Raw genomic sequence first — 19,493 nt, 5'->3', positions numbered from 1 at the left:
TCAGGTACTGGATTCCCTCTGAATGACACCAGAAACTAAGCCAGTTGTTAAAGTCAATCATTTTCTGTTTGTATTGAGGCATCATTCTGGGTGATGGTAGAATGCTACATAAGGCGAGGGACATACCTGCCTGGGACATATACTAAGGAAGCTTGATCATGTCTCTCTTCATATAGTCCAAGGAGGTACGTCTCAAGTCATTCACTCCAACATGGACTATGACAGAGTCATAACACTACCTGTTGAGAGACTTGAGTGCATTGGTGATATGGCAGATTCTGGCACCTGACAAACAACTAACCATGACTTTTTCCTTATCCAATCTAGTGAAGGGCACATCTGTGTGTCTCACAATGGAGTCTCCTATGACTAATATGCTGGGTTTATGTTTAGGCCTTAGTTGCTGTGAGGCACAAGTGTGTGGACTATGTGCGGTATGTGGTGTGATGGGCAGTGGAGTTTGCATTCGTTTATGCCTCAGAGGTCTCTTTTGTTTGGGTATGCTTTTGTTGAGGGCCTCCGCATATGTGGGAGTGTGCTGTGTAGGCATGGGTGGTGGTTGAGGTGTGGTGTTCATGTTATCAGCCTTGTCACTGCCAGATATTCTGGTTTGTGGAGAGAGAGCAATGACACTAGGTGCTTGATGTATTTGTATCTCTCACAAATTGTATTCCTAGGTGGTAGTAGTAGAGGGTTGTCTGTGTACATGAGGAAGTTGCTACACTGTCTCAGGATGCCCATATTGATCAGACTGGCAGGAGAAAATGTAGGAAATTGTCCATCTATGTTTGTCAGCAACTGAAAGAGCTAAGAGGGTAAAGGGAGGAAGGTCTACGATTAGTACTTCTAGATGATAACACAAGTGCTACAAAGGGAAAACTTGTAGCTGGAATACCCCAAAAGGGTTAAAAACCATGCAGCTGAAGCTCTGGATGCCACCGACCTGTATCCAGATTGTGCTATTCAATTTTAAGGTTAAGAACTCAGTAAGAAAAAAACTCACAATGAAGCACAGATTAATCACTTACAGTCAAAAGAATAGAACTCGCAGTATGAAAATACAGTTAAACAGCAACAGAATGCAGTAAAATGCAGTTAAACAGTAATGAATTGCAGTAGATAGCAATGAAATATAGTTAATCAGTAGATTGCTTTGAAACAGTAACTCAGAAGTCACAACAGTAACAGACAGCACAAATAAAGCAAATAAAGCAGCACAATAAATACGGCAAACTAAATGCAGTTCCACTCCTAAGCACAAACAGCAAAATGAAGTAGAAAAAGGTATGTTTTTTTTTTAAGTAGGAAGTGAAGAGACAGAAGATAATGAGATAATTATAATTCAAGGTTCAGAAGGGATGGGACTTTACTAAGTTCTCACTATAAACAGTAGAATGAGCTGATGCAATGTGACTGGGGGGAGTGTCCAGTATCAACTTTATACTAGAGGTGGGCAACTCAAAGCCAACAAGACTTAACACCACCACAACAGCTGGGCGGGAGAGTGGGGCAAAAAAACAATTAAAATAGTTGCACAGATTGCACAGATATACAGTAAAACAGAAGTGCAGAAACAGTTGAAAATAAGCACTTATCGTTTTCCAATATCACACAAGAGCAAATGGCAGAAGGTCTCACAGTGCATCTTTGAACAGCTTGAGCAAATAAGTACAACTGGTTTAAAACACTGGCTATTAAAGGCAGAGAAACAGAAACCAGCCCAGTTATCCAATCAAAAATAATAGTCTTGCAGGAATGCCTTTAGCTAGAACAAGCTAGACTGATTCTTTCTGCCTCAAAGTATGTTTGTGTGTGTATCTACATATATATATATATATATATATATATATGTATGTATGTATGTGTATATATATATATATATATATATATATATATATATATATATATATATATATATATATATATATAGGATGCGGGATTTGCCCTGGCTGCTGTCTGCTCCCTCTCCTGGCATCTAATCCCTGTGTTACCCTGCTCTACTTGTGCTTCCAGCACTAGTCTGTAAGAACCTAAAAGAACCCCTGCAATTATCAGCGATACACCTCACAGCCTATCTGCCCTTCTTCTTCTTCTTTTGGCTTTTTCCCAATTATGGTTTGCCACAGTGGATCACCTGTCCGCTCATGATCGGCAGTGGAGTTTTAGGGTGTCGAGTTGCCAGCCCGGCGCCCAACCTTCCACAGAAGGCACACATGCACACACACTCACACCTAGGGCCAATTTAGAGTATCCAATCCACCTACAGCATGTCTTTGGGATGTGGGAGGAAACCGGAGCAGCCATGCCATACAAACCCTATATCAAGAATACAGGAAAATTACCCTGCTCTTCTTGTGCTTCCAGCACTAGTCTGTAAGAACCTAAAGGAACCCCTGCAATTATCAGCAATACACCTCACAGCCTATCTGCCCTACAAACCCTATATCAAGGATACAGGAAAAGTATGTGTGTTGAATAATTCCTGCCTGAATGTCATTCTACTAGTGTACCACTGCTACAGGTGGTAAAGTACGTCTTGAGCTAGGGCAGCCAGCAGCCTCCACCCCCTCTCTTCCATACATTAATCACTCTCTCTCCCCCATCCTCTAAAGAAACCCTCTTTTTGACTAAGCACCCACCTTTCCCTTGTTTACTCCATCTGACTCCCTCTTAAATCAGCCTGTAATTTTAGGCCTGTCCACTAGGTGGGACCCTTTACCCAGTCACATCCCCTTCTCATCCTCTCTATTGCATAGCTACTTACCCTATTTCTCCTATAGTACCTGCATTGCTATCCAGTTCCCTCACCTTACTCTTTACTACTACTGTCTACTACTACCTTTCCTAGGCTCACTTCTCACTGGTCTTTACCACATCTGACTTTTCAAACTTACCTTCACATTTCAGTCCTGCTGATTGTTTCCTCTACAACTGCTCCAGTCTCTGTCTCCTGCCCTAGTCCTTAGTCCAGCTCATCTCACTACTGCATGTCACTCTCATTGTCCTCTGTTTTTCCCATTGGTCTTAGCCCATACCTGTCTTACCCTTCTTACTTGCTATACCATTACCATGTACTGCATGATGTCCAGTTGTTTTCTTTGACGTTGCCTGTTCCCTTGCCCCTCCCACCTGCACCTGCACTTCCCCTTACTCACCTCCCCTCACTACCTTTATTCCTCTAAGCTCCCATAAATACCCTGGGCTTAGTGGGGCACCATCTTTAGGATTCGGTATTTACCCTGGCTGCTGTCTGCTCCATCTCCTGGTGTCTAACCCCTGTGGTATGTAGTTATCGTATTTTGTATGCTGCTCTTAATACCAAAGGTTTTTTATTAAATATTTATTGGTAGGTCTGGATATTTCAGTTCGTGCAGACCACTGTAGATGTTTTAATCTGTGCTGAGATTGTATAATACAACTGTTGAGGCAACTTGTTTCTTGCCTTTTTGAAAAGCATTTGTAGACTGCTCGAGTTCTAAAGGCTTATATATAGTGTAAAGTATTTTTTTTGGAGTTCGTGTATCTTGCTACTCAAGTAAGACAAATGTTAGATTTAATCTGCATTTGCTAAATGTACAACTGTTATGGTGACTTGTTTTCCCATCCTTTGTAAAGCCATTCCTAGACTGAATATGCTATAACTGTTGATTTTAGTGTGTTTAAGCCAATAGCAGTGTTTTTTGTATACTAACAACCCTGCTATATACATTTTAATGTAACTTTTTAACATCGCTTGTTGGTGTAAAGCCATTCCTAGACTGACTATGCTCTAACTGTTGACTGTAGCATGTTTAAGCTGATAGTGGCACTTTTTGTATGCTAACAACCCTGCTATATACATTTTAGTGCAGCTTTATAACATCGCTTGTTCCCAAGCCTGGACATGGCTCGGTCAACTACACCAACCATGTGGTGTTTCACTAAGGTTAATTGGAGCTTGTTTAAATGACCAGCTATACTCGCTGGCTTAATGGCTTCATGCTAGCGTGTAGCATATTTTCTCTGTGTTTTACGCTGTTATCAGTGGTTTTCTGCATGCTAGCACCCTAATTATATTGACTTTAACAGACTTTTATGGTACCGACTGTTCCCAAGCCTGGACACGGCCCATTGTACTACATCACCCTCATGGTGTTTCTATATGACTATTTTAGAGCTAGCTTACTTGTCTAGCTGTACTAGCTTGTAAAGTGGACAGTCATAGCTGTTAAAGACTGCCTCTGGCATTGTAACAAGCTGACAATGGCAAGTTTAATTAATCCTACCTCTCAGGCGGATCCTACTCTGAGCGTGACCAAATACCTTGTTTATCTGAAACTGGTAAATGGCACTTGAGCGGCGCCTCCTAAGCACTTACTCAGAAGCCTAGTTTCTTCAACACACATTCTTCTTATGCTGTTAATGTGTTATTTTACAGTCGTTTTAAACCTATAATCGGCTGTCCAAAATACGCCATCCGTGTGGGGTCTCTCTAGGGGTTGTATTACTCTTATGTGTATCCTTGAAGGAATATTAGTATCTTCTGCCTGTAGAATATTAGCACGCCGTTTTTGACTAACATCATGCTTGCATATTAAATGGGGCAAACGTTATATATGGCAATACTTGGTGGCTTTATCTGAAGCCTGCAACTGGCTTTTTGAACGGCACATCCTAAGTGCATACCTTGAAGCTTACATCCTCTCCTTTGTCCTACTCTTGGTAGCGTTTTTACTTTAATCATTGCTACACGGATTCTGTAAGTACGCCATCCACTTGGAGACTATTATGGGCTTGGACTTAACTATATGCCTAGCTGTCCTCAAAGTACCTCCCTACAATAGTGTCTTTATACTGCTGATTTGTTATATATCGCACAGAAGCTGATTACTGATAAGAGCGGTGTGTAAGGCTGATAGTCACTGATTTACCACACAGAAGCAGATATACTTATAAGAGAACCCTTGGGTAGCAGTACTTTAATTGCACTAGCTGTGCTAGGAACTGTATTATCCTTTCTCTGTGTGCTGCATTACTGCAAAGTATCCTATCTTGTAAAGTGTTGTCCTACTGGCCCTTGCATAGTGTCCTGTCTCATCACAGTCTTTCATAGTGTTTGTTTTATGATGGTTGTCTACTGTAGCTGTTAAATAGGTAGGAACATCATATACTACTATCCTCTTGTTTCTGCTACTACCTAGGGGCATATAACTCTTGCAGAAGGTGTTTTACTATCAAGCGGCATATAAATAATGTTTAACTGTGTTTTTACATCTGCTGCTACCAAGGGTTAGGTAACGTGTAACTGATATTTTTACATATCTGACTCTGTGAATGACTAGTATTATCTAAAATACAAAGGTTATTGTACTGTTTATTTGCTATCTACATATAGGTCTCTGTGAATGTTTAGTATAATATGTCCAGTCTTAAAATGCTATGTGTTAACTCCTGTTTCTCACAACTATCTTGTCTCTCTTGCCTCCTTAAGTTACCCTGCTCTACTTGTGCTTCCAGCACTAGTCTGTAAGAACCTAAAGGAACCCCTGCAATTATCAGCGATACACTTCACAGCCTATCTGCCCTACAAACCCTATATCAAGGATACAGGAAAAGTATGTGTGTTGAATAATTCCTGCCTGAATGTCATTCTACTAGTGTACCACTGCTACAGGTGGTAAAGTACGTCTTGAGCTAGGGCAGCCAGCAGCCTCCACCCCCTCTCTTCCATACATTAATCACTCTCTCTCCCCCATCCTCTAAAGAAACCCTCTTTTTGACTAAGCACCCACCTTTCCCTTGTTTACTCCATCTGACTCCCTCTTAAATCAGCCTGTAATTTTAGGCCTGTCCACTAGGTGGCACCCTTTACCCAGCCACATCCCCTTCTCATCCTCTCTATTACATAGCTACTTGCCCTATTTCTCCTATAGTACCTGCAATTTGCTATCCAGTTCCCTCACCTTACTCTTTACTACTACTGTCTACTACTACCTTTCCTAGGCTCACTTCTCACTGGCCTTTACCACATCTGACTTTTCAAACTTACCTTCACATATCAGTCCTGCTGATTGTTTCCTCTACAACTGCTCTAGTCTCTGTGTCTGCCCGCTCTGTTTGCCCTATGGGCTCACTCCACTCCCTTCCCTACCCCCAATTCCCACCCACCCCCAGGTGTCCTGCTCTTATACTTTTTAACCACATCTCTTCCTCCTACCATAACCCGCTACACATTTCCCATTGGCCATCTTCTCTTTCATCTCTCATCTCTTACCACTCCCCTCCATACTCACCACACCCTCCTATCTTTACACACTCTCATCTTAAATACTTCCTTATCTACATACATACATCCAATAGCTAATCCTTCCCAATGGCTAAGCCAACCATCCCTTTTCAGGACCTACTCTACTTCACTCTTTTACCACTACCACTTCTAACCTTTGCCTATTTACTCTCCTCGTATGAGCACCCAATACATCCACACATTCACTACCCCAATCAACAAACCAACTCTCGACCCTTACCAGACCTGCATAATCATGCAAACATAACATGCTCACCCAGCTACCTATTTGCAAAGTATCATAAAATACTACACATTAAATATAATACACTATATCTCAGGAGAGTGTTATTTCTATACAGCAAGTTCCCTAACCCAAGCTATGTAGGACAACTCCTCACATTAAAGGACGGTGACATTCATCCTAACCCTGGCCCAACAGCAACCCCTATCTCTCTCCATAACCACAATCAATTAACTAATTATCCCCTTGCTAAACCATCTAACTCCCTCCTACTAGCTCATCTTAATATACGCAGCATTAACAACAAAGTAACTCAACTCCAAGCTCTCTTAGAAGTTTACTCCTTTGACACTATCTGCCTAACAAAAACATGGCTAAAACTTGTTATCAAAGATAATGAAATTATCCCACCTGGATATAATATCCTAAGAATTGACAGAGTAGCTAAGAAAGGTGGTGGGGTTGCTATTCTATTTAAATCTGGCTTACAGTTAACCACATATGACTGTAATCTACCTCTTGATTACAATGCTGAGATTCTCATCTCTAAACTTGAACTTAACAATTCTAAATCAACCTATATTATCTGTATGTATCTGCCCCCTGGAAATAACATAGCCACCATGGAAAATATCCTTTGCTGGCTATCCCAACACCTGCCTCAAGAAACCATAATCCTAGGTGATATAAATATAGATTGGAACTCATATTGTAGCAGCCTCCCTACCACCCACATTAACCTATATGTTTTTTCTCAAACCATTACCTCCCCCAGCAGAATAAATAAAGCTAACAAGAAAGCAAGCATATTAGACTGGATTCTTACAAACAATCATACTCACTACTATAATTCTGGAACCCTCCCTGATGATATAAATGACCACTCATTTACCTACATCATCAGGCATAAAGCCAACACTCCCATTCCAACCTCTATCAGAAGTATCAGATCCAAAATAAATTTAACCCTGATCTATTCCAAATGGAACTAAGAATATGCAAATGGGTTCCCTTAAAACACCTCCCTTTAGATGAAGCTGTTAATTACTTTAATTCTACCTTCCTTGCCATTCTTAACCACCATGCTCCAACCAGATCTATTAGAATTAAGGCCAATTCTGCCCCATGGCTTTCTAACAAAACCAAACACAAAATTCATCTCAGAAATAAATATTGGGCCAAATGGAGAATGACTAAAAAACCTGTAGACCAACAAACCTTTAGCAGCTAAGAAATGACACTAAGAAGTCTATACCTTCTGATAAATGAAACTACTACCTACAATTTCAACAACCTAATCACAACAACCCACAGAAATTCTGGGCTAGCATTAAGCAGTTACTCCACCCAGGTCAATCCACTACACCAAACCCTCAAAATACAGACCATAAAAATCTCATCCTTACAGCTAATACCTTCAATACCTTCTTTACAGATACTATCCAAACACTAGCTAGTCAACTATCACCTAATACCTTCACACTACCTTCCTATACCTCATCCCCATACCCTCATTTTCATTTCAAACCTGTCCCAACCACATTTATTCTAACCCTTTTGAATAAACTGAAACCATGCTGTCCCTTGCAGACCTACTGACTTCTGAATATCTACAGTTATCAGCCAAGACTATTGCCTACCCTATTTCCATACTGATCAATAGAACTATTAGAGAAGGTCACATCCCTACCTTATGGAAAGTCTCCCATATTATCCCCCTGCATAAAGGTGGACACTCCACTGAGGTATCAAACTATTGCCCCATTACCCTACTTTCTCCTTTAGCTAAGATCATGGAGAAATGCATCCATAGGCAATTACTCAACCACTTAATTGAAAACAATTTACTTTCAAACTGTCAACATGGTTTCAGACCCTCACACAGCACTACCACTGCCCTCCTTTCCTTTACTGATTACATTAACAGGCACTGCAACCTGAATAATCTTTCTTCTGCTCTATTTATCGACCTGCCTAAAGCATTTGACATGGTAAACCACCAGACTCTCATAAACATACTAAAATCTCTGTCATTAGACCCACTTTCCATAAAATGGTTCCAATCCTACCTTGACAAACGACAGCAAGCAGTATTATGGCATAACACTCTATCCACCCATCTACCCATTACCCTAGATGTCCCTCAGGGGTCCATACTAGGACCTCTCCTCTTCTCCATACTTATTAATGACCTTCATCTAGCTATACCCCAAGCCACTTGCATACAATATGCTGACAACTCCACACTATTATGCTCAGCTACATCCTCCCATGACCTTCACTCTCTTACCCAGAAGGTATTTAACATATTTGAACAATGGCTCACTCAGCGTTGTCTTCTTTTGAACCCCCAAAAAACAAACTCCTCCTCTTCAATCCTACTCAAAAGTCCTCTCCTCTTGATTTCTCTGTAACATCCACCAATGGTACTATAATATCTACAGACCCTACCACCAAACTACTTGGTGTCACCATCAACAATAATCTGAACTTTGACATCCACATCAACAATGCTATAAAGACTGTCAACAAAAAAAATTGTCACTCTCTATAGGATTAAAGCCTTCCTTTCTCCTACAGCCAAAACTACACTCATTTAATCTCTACACTCCTCTATGCCTCACCCATTTTTACTAATATATTCAAGATTAACCTCAGCAAATTGGAAATGTCCTATAATAACATTGCGAGATTTGCAACAGGCAATCCATTTAGAACCCACCATTGTATAAATTTAAAGCAGCTAGAATGGTTAGAACTACAACACCTGATTAAATTCCACCAACTAACCATTGCCCACAACACTCTTTATAAACTTTCTAATACTCCAATTTTATCTAGCCTCGTCACCCCCTATAAAAATCTGAAGTCCTTACGCTCATCACACAAACTTCTTGTACACACCTCTAAACCTAAGAACAGGGCTGGGGATTCTCTCTTCTCTAATACTGTAGGAAAATCCTGGAATCTTCTCTCTAATGACCTCTCCACACTCACTTCTTTATCACTCTTCAAAAACAGACTTAAACTTTACCTCAAATCATACTGGCTATGCCCCTGTACCAAACCGGACTAGTTATCTGTCATTTCAAAATTGACTTTGCCTATCCATTACTTATCACCCACTGTTATATCTTCCTTCTTACTATATATTTGTCATATCTCCCTTTTTTACATTATTTCTATCCTCTGTAGATACTTATTTGTAATTAAATCCTTAGTAACATCACTACACAGCTAACTTTCTTTTTCTACTATGGACTTTACCTGTATGATGTTTCTGTACCTGCAATTTGCACTGTTTATGACTCTTGCCCTCATTGTACATTCTGTGATAACCTGTATGCTGTACTGCACATGTTACCATTGTTGATGATTTTTATTATGATATTTGCTATTTGTTGTTTGTACTTGTATTTGTATTTGATTGATCGTGTCTTGGAGCTTATCTCCCCGGGCCTCTACTGAAAATGGACATATATCCAGTTAGACTAGCCCGGTCAACAACAAATGTAAAATAAAAAAATAAATTATATATATATATATATATATATATATATATATATATATATAGATATGGATCTAGGACATTTCACTGAATGCACATTTCACCGAAACTCATATCACTGAACACAAATCACCGAAAGCACAATTCACCGAAAACACAATTCACCGAAACACATTTCACTGAAAATGGTATATGGCCATCTCCCCACTGTAGTGTGACCCTGGAGTTGGTATATATAGTAGGGAGGTTTGGGGGACGGAGCCCCCACATATTTCAAGTATATATCATGTTTATATAAGAGTAATAGATTGCAATTGCAAGTATGCATGTATATAGTCTAACACATTTAAAATATGTGGGGGGCGGTGCCACCCACACCCCCCATACTATATATACTAACTCCAGGGTCGCACTACAGTGGGGACAAGGCCATATACCATTTTTGGTGAAATGTGTTTCGGTGAATTGTGCTTTCAGTGAAAAATGCACACTAATTTAACTTTTGGTGAAATGTGCATTTGGTGAAATGTCCTAGTTCCATATATAGGTTCATAGGTAGGTACTAGGCTATCAGCCCAAGGGCCTATGCAAGCCTAGCCAACAAGGTTCCCTGGCTTACGCCACCCAAGAAAGTTATTTTCCTATGCCACTGACGAGCAGAGACACAGAAGTGATCCCCGGGGTGTATTTCCTATTTCCCATCCACTCATCAAGATTTTTCTTGAAGAGTGCTAATGAAGAACTTTGCTTGACATAGATAGGTAGCCTGTTCCAGAGTATGGGAAGTCTCTGGAATATGAATCTATCCCTCCAGCATGTCCTGTTTATTGTGGTGACAAGGTTTAGGTCCCTAGAGCGTGTAGCTTGGAGGGATTGGGATTTCTTTAGGTGTAGCATGTCCAACAGCTCTGGGTTTGACATAGCTTTATATGTTAGGTAGAGATCACCTCTGAGTAGGCGATATGCTATTGGGTAAAGCTGGAGTTTTTTGAGGCGGTCAGTGTAGGGCATTTGTTTGAGTCCAGTAATCCTCTTTGTGAGGTACTTCTGTGGCCTTTCCAGCTGCTGCAGATGTCTTGTGAGGTACATTCCAAAAGGGGCGTTGTACTCTATAATGGGTCTAATGAGTGATGAGTAGAGGGTAACGATGACCTCTTTTTTCCTGGACGAGAACCCTTTTATGATGAGGTGTGCCACGTAGAAGGACTTCCTGACTACTGTGGCAATGTGACTATCAAAGGAGAGATTACTGTCCACCTGGGTCCCAAGGTCTCTTATCACACATTTGGTGGTAGTTCATGGGTACAGAGTTTTTACCAAAGGGGATGACACTGCACTTTTTGGCACTGAGCTTGAGGCCATGGCTCTGACACCAGGCATCTGTCTCAGAGAGTCCCTTCTGTAGGATGTTCACATCATTTGGGGACTCGACTGTGGCTCCTAGTTTGCAGTCATTTGCAAACTTCGTTAGCCAGAGGCCTTCTGTGTTAGCCTGTACTTCAGAGAAGTAGATGCCAAACAGGAGCGGTCCCAGGATGGAACCCTGTGGTACTCCACTTGTCACTGGTTTGAGGTCAGATTTGGAGTCTGCAACTTTTACAGTGTGGGTTCTGTCAGTGAGCCAGTTGGCAACCCATCTTGTGATGTAGGGATTTATGCCTAGTTTATTGAGTTTAGCTATAATTCCAGAATGGGGGATGGTGTCGAAAGCCTTGGCGAGGTCAAGATAGGCTGTGTGAACCACTTTACCCTCATCTACGGCTTTGGTGACTGCCTCAAAGAAGTCGATCAGGTTCAGGAGGCATGATCTGCTTTTCACAAACCCGAACTGGGAGGGATCCAGAGTTTGGAGGTTACCAATGTCTTTGTTTATGAGTTCCATGATGATACATTCCATGGCTTTGCAGACCAGGCTCATCAGACTAATAGGTCTATAGTTCCCGGGATCAGTGCTGGCTCCCCCTTTGTGGAGTGGGATAACTGTTGCTGTGCGCCATTCAGTGGGCACAAAGCCTGATGTGAGGCTATTATTGAACATGGTGCTTAAGTGGGGAGCCAGTTCATTCTGAAGTTCATGTCAAACACAGCCTGGGATGTTGTCCGGTCCCATGGATGCTGTGTTTTTGGCTTTAGAGAGTGTAGCTTTCACCTGGGTAGTTGTGATTACAGGGACTCTGCATTCTCCCTGTATAGATATGGGCCCTTTAGGGGGTGGGGGTGGGGGTAAAGTTAACACTGAACCTTTCTGCCAGGATGTTGGCAATATCAGTTGGTTCTGTAATTTTCATGCCTTTGTGCTGTAACTCAGAGCAGATCTGGGTATTGCCATTGAGATTCTTGACATAGCTATAAAATGCTTTGTGGTTGTCTTTGGAATTAGTGGCAATTTTATTTTTGTAGATAGCTTTGGAGGATCTTATAAGGGATCTCAACTTCTTACTGAGGCTGACCAGGGAGTTCCTCCACTCATGGGATTTTACTCTCTTTTGCAACAGTTTCTTCCTTCTGTTGTACAGTTTGTTTATGGCAGGGGACCACCAGATTGGCTTCCTTTTTTTGGAGGATAGCGTCTTGGTTCTGTTTGGGATAGCACGATCCATGCACTCATGTAGGTGCTTATAGAGCGCATTTGTGTAGGATTCAGCAGTTGTAACTGTATTGTCCATCTGCATGGGTGTCATGAGGTTCACTACTTCTGCCTTAAGAAGCATGAAGTTGGCTTTGGAGAAATTTCTTACTGTGGTTTCCTTAATGGGGGGGGTGGGGGTGGGATGTGGATATCAAGAGTGATTAGCTTATGGTTGGATCGGACCAATGAGGAGTTGACTTCAGGTGTGGAACACCGGTTACTCATGTTGGTAATGACTAGGTCTAGGATATTGTTGCCCCTGAAGGGGGTGTGGATAAGTTGATCTAGGGCATTGGAGTTTATAAATTCCAGAAAGCGTTGTGCTAAGAAGTTAGTACATGAGTAGTTTTCCCAGTTAATGGTGGGGTAGTTGAAGTCGCCCATTATTAGGGTGTTTGGTTGAACCCTAATATTTTCCAGTACATCAAGAAAAGAGGAGTGGGAATCCTGGGGCATGGTGGGGGATCTGTAGCAAGCTACAGTTTGGATTGCAGTTTTGCCAAGAGTTAGTTGCACTTGGATAACCTCGGATGCATTATGCTGAGCAACTAGCCTGGAGGTGTGGATATCCTTAATGAATACAGACACACCCCCACCTTTGGTATTTCGGTCCAGGTTAGATGGCCGAAAAGTGTGGTATGAATTATAGCCTGGTAGTGCAGGGGTGCTCTCTGGAGCCATGAACCAGGTCTTAGTCACTGCACAGATATCGATGTTCTCCATTTTAAAGAGTGCCTCGAGTGAGTGCAATTTGAAATTTAGACTTCTAGCATTGAGTAGCATTACCCTCAGTTTTTGCTTACCTGTTCCTGTTACGGTGGTGAATTTGTTACTTGAACCCTGCCTAAAAAGGCACTATAGGGCAGCAAGAGCCTTAAGTGCAGGCCATTTATGGCAAAGCATATATACTAACACACACACACACACACACACACACATATATATATATATATATATATATATATATATATATATATATATATATATATATATATATATATATATACATACATATACTGCAGCCTTCTGGAACACTTTTGGAGCTAATAAATTCTAAATGCTAACCAGTGAAATCTGCATTTCCTAGTAGGTACACAGAATGTGGATAGCCTGGAACCAATTTTAGCAAGCTTAACTTAATCCCTGGTTAGCACTGAGTACAAAAAAGTAGCATTCGGTATTGCTATTACCATTTCTCGTAGTGTTTCCTTTTGATCCACTAATGTAGGTTTCAAGGATACATACATATACTTATTTTGTCCTGCTTTATGCCTGTTGTCATGTTATTTATTGATTCATTTAATTTGGTTTGTTTCACTCCAACTCCTAAAGTTTCCATAATCTGTCTTGCTCAGTTCTAGCTCTGTCCACAGTATGAATTCTTTTTAGAACATAAATCAATTGTGCTGACTCAGTGCAAACCAAACATGGTATTTATTTTGCTAACAACCCAAGCTTTCAGTCATTTATTTACTTAATTGTGTTTGTTGACCAGGATAATTCAACTGGGCATAGTCCATTTTCATCTGAGGCCCAGGGAGAAAAGATCCATCACAGTACATTTCTATCAAATAGTGAATTTCAGAAATTTCTCATAAAAAGCAAACATAGTTACAAGATAGGTATATACAGTAAAGTATTTACATCAATATATATATATATATATATATATATATATATATATATATATAAGCCTGGATTCACTTTAGAAGCTGGAAATACTGAAATATCGAATTTCTGTATTTTGTGCCCATAAAGTTGAATCCAGGAAAGAACAAAATCTCACATACCAGAGATTTTGAATTAGTGCTTCTGGTGTTTCACTGTGGTTATGGATTCAGGTAAGTGCTTATGTGTTAAGGGTTTTGGGTAGGGGCTGTGGTGTGTGTTAGTGTGTTTTGTTACTGTGATGTGTGTGTGTGTGTGCAAGGAGAATGTAGCTTGAGTGGTGGTGTTTTGTGTGTTTTTGTATGTAGTGTGACCTCGGAGTTAACCTCCCACATGGGGGGGTGCAGGGGGGGGCTTGCTTATGTAGGACAGAGCTTGTGTTTGTGTGTGGGGAGGAAGGTGTGTGTTTGTGTGTAGCAGAAGTGGTAATTCAAAATCTCAGGTATGCGAGATTTTGAATTTCATGCTTCTGAGTTTTTGTTCTTTCTTGGATTCGACTTTATGGGAGCGAAATACTGAAATTCAATATTTCAGTGTTTCGAGCTTGTGAAGTGAATCCATAAGCCTATACAGCTCTGGCAGCTCTAAATTCTTGCAGGAAGTAAATGGATTTATACTATAGAAGGGACATTTTGTTATAAAGAAGTTTAGTGATCTTACATTTCAGTACAGAAAGGTCTGTAACTAGAGATATAATCAAGAGTATAGTTGAGAAATAAATTATAAAATTATGTAGGAGGGGAATATTAATATTGCATAGGAGGATAGTGGTAATAGCATTTGAGTGAGAGAAAAGAGGTTATAGGATTAATTTTAAGTTGTTCTAAACTGCAGTATCTGAAATATGTAGGATTTGGGTATATAGGCAATGCATGAGATGGTTGGTTAGAGAAGTGGATGGGGTGCAGTTAAAGAAAGAGAATAATGTGAAATAGTGTTGAAGATGGGTGTACTGATTCTAGTGCAGGAGGAAAAAGGTTAGAGACAGATAATAACAGTTTGTGCTTTCACTAGAGAGCTCAACCTGGTGATGAACATAAGTAAGACCAGAACTGGAAAAAGTATTGTTTGAAATGGACTTTATAGCTCAGAAGTTTGTTAGTCATGTTTACTTGTCTACTGATGGTGTTCCAGAGTTTGTAGATGCAACAAAACTATAGTGAGTCCCTTGATGAAGTATTTCCCTTACCAGTACTTAGCAGAAATTTATCACTAGAATGAAGGCCTCTTGTGGAAGCATAGGGCAATACGATATTTTCTTAAACCAGGGCATTTTTCAGGATAATATGAGTTTGTGTGCCATAACTAGCTGAGAGTATATTAGGTAGTTGCTATGCTCTAGCCAGTTTACTTGTTTTAAACCTTGCCAGTGGTCGGTTCGGTGTGCAGTATTGTTAGCAAATTTAACTACTTTGTAGTAAAAGAAGGCTAGTTTGGATTTTAGTGTAAAGCTTAAGTTTGTAAGGAGACATGAGGCGTATAAGAGGGTTGGACTTCATTATCTGTATAAAATAGTTGTTAAAATATGTGGGAATTCACTCAGTAGTTTTGCTGGATGTAGAGGTGGGGTTGGTAATTTACCCTAGATGTGAACATTTGTTTATGGGTGAAAAGAGTTTTAGGTTGCTTTGATGTTTATTTTGGAGGATGTTATAACAAGTTTGTTTGTCACATTTTATTTATTTTGTCCTATCTCTTGAGTGACTGAAAAACTGAAATGTATTCTGTGTTCTATTTTTACCACTCTTTTCCAGGCTTTGTCACATTTGTCACATTCATTTCTTAGTTTACCTTGTTAGCCATGATACAAGGTTAGATTTGACCCTTTTGGTATGTGATGGTACAAGGTATTTGAGAATTTTTATGAATATTTCATTCCAGTAAACAGTAGACTCTAGGGGTATAGATTTTAGTATTTTCCAGTTATGTTCTATTATAATTTTGATAAAAGTGTCTTTGTCAAAGTTTGAGTTATGAACTTTGTAGTAAATTATATGTTCGTCTTGGATATTGTAACTTCTGACTGTGTAAGTAGGTAGATGGCCACTTTGGAAGGCTACCTTTTGTCCTAATTTTATTGGGTCTGTTAGTAAGAATCCAGTCTAAAGTTGATTGTCTACCATTGCTTTGGTGGACTGTAGTAACTGTAGGCTTACAGAATCCGATGGGATGATGCTATTGATAAGCTGCCAGTCTCTATTTTGTCTTACTAGTATTATAGTTCCATGGTGGATATGGTGAGATATCCGGAATAGAATATTTTTCACAGTGGTAACATTATTAACTAGTCAGATTACCTGGTGGAATAACACACACACACACACACACACACACACACACACACACACACACACACACACACACACACACACACACACACACACGCACGCATGCACACACGCACACATCAACACACACTCACACACACATATGTGTATATACATATATATATATATATATATATATATATATATATATATGTATATATATATATATATATATATACTGCTAAACAAAGCTCTTTCCTATTACTGATTTTGAGGTGTGATATCAGCAGTTATGTTTTATTAAATTGTAGTATCTTTCATTTTAATTTTTCTAAATATTTTGGGTTTCTAATACCATGTTGGGAATGGACCTCACTCCTAAGTCAGGATAAGGTTAAAGTTTGTGAAATTAGTATTGTTTCATTCTTTGGTATTAGCCAGAAGTGCTCTTTGCATCACCCATAATGTGCCCAGAACTGACTCATTCTGCACTTCATATGAAGTTACATGTATTGGTAGCATATCTAAATACAGCTGTAAATTCTTTATGAGACCCATTGCTCCTAATACTATTGGAACTGTCTGGGTATCCTTCTTCCACATTACCCTTGTTTCTGCCTGCAAATGCTGGTATTTTGTGATGTTTTGTCTCTCTGTAATACACTATAATCACTGGCTGTAGCAATTCCAGTGATCAACGCTACTTATGTCTTCTTTTCATGGAATATTGTAATCGATTTTCTTGCATCTGTTTTTTGTACTGCTGGTCAGGGGCGGGCAGTGCTATTGGAATGCAGGACTGCAGCCCCCCCCCAGCTGTAAAAGAAAGAAGAAAGACCCTAGCTGTAAAAGAAGAAAGAAACTAAACAAAAGAAGGACAAAAATCGCAGACCTTCGCGCATGTGCACTCGCAGCATTTCTGACATCCAGACTGCTGCTGAATCAGTCCAGAGCATATGCAGAGCTCTGGACTGATTAAGCAGCAGTCCAGATTAGAAATACAGCAGTCAAGAGCATCCCAGAAGTCTATGCAGTTAGCTACAACTGCATAGACTGGAAAGGGATTGGACTGCAATGTCTGCAGGAAGTAAGGACTTTACCACAGAATCGGTGACGTCTCATGGGAGCTTAGCAAGTGGATATATGGAGCTATACAGCAACAGAAGGCCCTGGACCCATGTTGTAAGTGCATTACAAGCAACGGTGTGTGTGTGTGTGTGTGTGTGTGTGTGTGTGTGTGTAATGCCCCAGTTGCTGCATACTGGTGGATAGAGAATACCTCAGGCTTGAACCCTGTAACTTGGTTGCAGGTGGCAAGGGCCTGAATTCCCTACGCACCACCATTTGTAAAATGTTTACCGATTTTTGCTTCATATTTGTTCTGTTCTGTTTCTCATAAAATCTGTGGTTTCTGTATTTTTGTTAACTTATACAGTCAGTAGTGCAGAGGTACACTGGTAGCATTGCTGCCTGATAGCTATAGGTTCTCTGGTTTGATTCTTGGCTGGGGGTGCCTTCTGTGTGGAGTCTGCATGTTCTCCCATCTTACAAAGACATATGTCTGGGGTGTTTCACCCCAGGCCTCTGCTGAAAATTGGCTTTTGTCCCAAGTCAGACTTTCCTGGTTAACAGGTGTTAAATAAATAAAAATAATAGGCATTTGAATTTCAGACTTCGTATTCTTCAGAAAGTACATGGTAACACAAAACCTTTTATTCTAGCAATTTTCTAAGTTTATAACATGGGTCAGCAGCAAAAATAACCAATCCAATGAATAAAGGATTCACTGTAACCAAAATAATCACAAGTCCACAGTAGCTCAGTGCATCCAACAAGGTTTCAGTAGTAGCAGCTGATGAAGCATTGTTGTGAAAGTGATTATCCTGTGGCTATTCTGGTGTTTCATTAAAGAAAATTTTTATCTACATGAAAGTTTGGCTTTCCATGCCTGAAACCTTGTTGGATGCATTGAGCTACTGTGGACTCTTGATTTATAACATGGGTATTTGAAATTTGTCCCTATATTTGGGACTGTATTCCCCCATTATTGGCTTTGTCCATGTTTTTTGTCCTAAGGTTGAGAGCTATGGTGAGAACTGAATTCACTGAATATATTTGGGGGTGGTATTCCCCATTACTGGCTTTGTCTACATGTTTTTTGATAACAGGTTGAGAGCTATGGTGAGAACTGAATTCACTGAATATGTTTGGGGACTGTATTCCCCCATTACTGGCTTTGTTCAGATGTTTTGTGCTAAGAGGTTGACGGTTATAGTGAGAACTGAATTCACTAAATGGTAGCCATTTAAGTTTCAGTCTTCCTCTCTTTCACAAAAGAGATGATTTGGTATAATGGTATGTTGCTCTGCCTGTTTTGCACAGAGTTCTGGGTTCAATACTTGGCAGTAAAATATATGGTGGTAACACAGCATTTTATTCTAACAACTTTCCAACATTATACAAGCAATGTTTAAAATGTGTCCCTGTTTTTTGGCTCCCCCCCCCCCATAAATTTTGGCTTTTTCCAGATTTCTTGTGCTGCAAAGTTCAGAGATACAGCTGAGTGTCAAGTAGATTTTACAAGAAGCTGAGAGTTGCAGGGGTACAAACATTTAGTGCTGCTTATGCTGTGTCTGCTTGCATTGTTAATAGCACAACAGGTAGTGTACTTGCTTTTGATGCAGAAGGCTGTAGGTTCTACTCCCACAGTAGGCAGATGCATTACTGAAACTGTACTGTGTTGTAAAGAGAGTGGATGCTGCAGTCCTTTCTGGTGAAGATACCTAGTAACTATGAACCAGTTATCAGTTTGCCATCCATTCCCTATTGCAATATTACTAGCTTACTAGCTTATTTCTTTAATGCAACATAGGCAATTTATTCCTCAAGGGCAACAGGCACTTTATTTGTAG

The 19,493-nt window shown here is 40.2% G+C and overlaps 1 protein-coding gene across 1 annotated transcript in view; it reads right to left on the bottom strand.

Moving 5' to 3' along the window:
• LOC122814978 (fibulin-1-like) overlaps positions 1 to 19,493 on the bottom strand; it is a 209,160-nt gene that overhangs the window by 108,014 nt on the left and 81,653 nt on the right. The window lies entirely within an intron of this gene.

This window comes from Protopterus annectens, chromosome 11.part0 (assembly GCF_019279795.1).
Source record: "Protopterus annectens isolate FY-2018-M chromosome 11.part0, PAN1.0, whole genome shotgun sequence".
In the NCBI taxonomy this organism is placed as follows: Eukaryota; Metazoa; Chordata; order Ceratodontiformes; family Protopteridae; genus Protopterus; species Protopterus annectens.
This window is presented reverse-complemented; position numbering and strand designations above follow the sequence as displayed.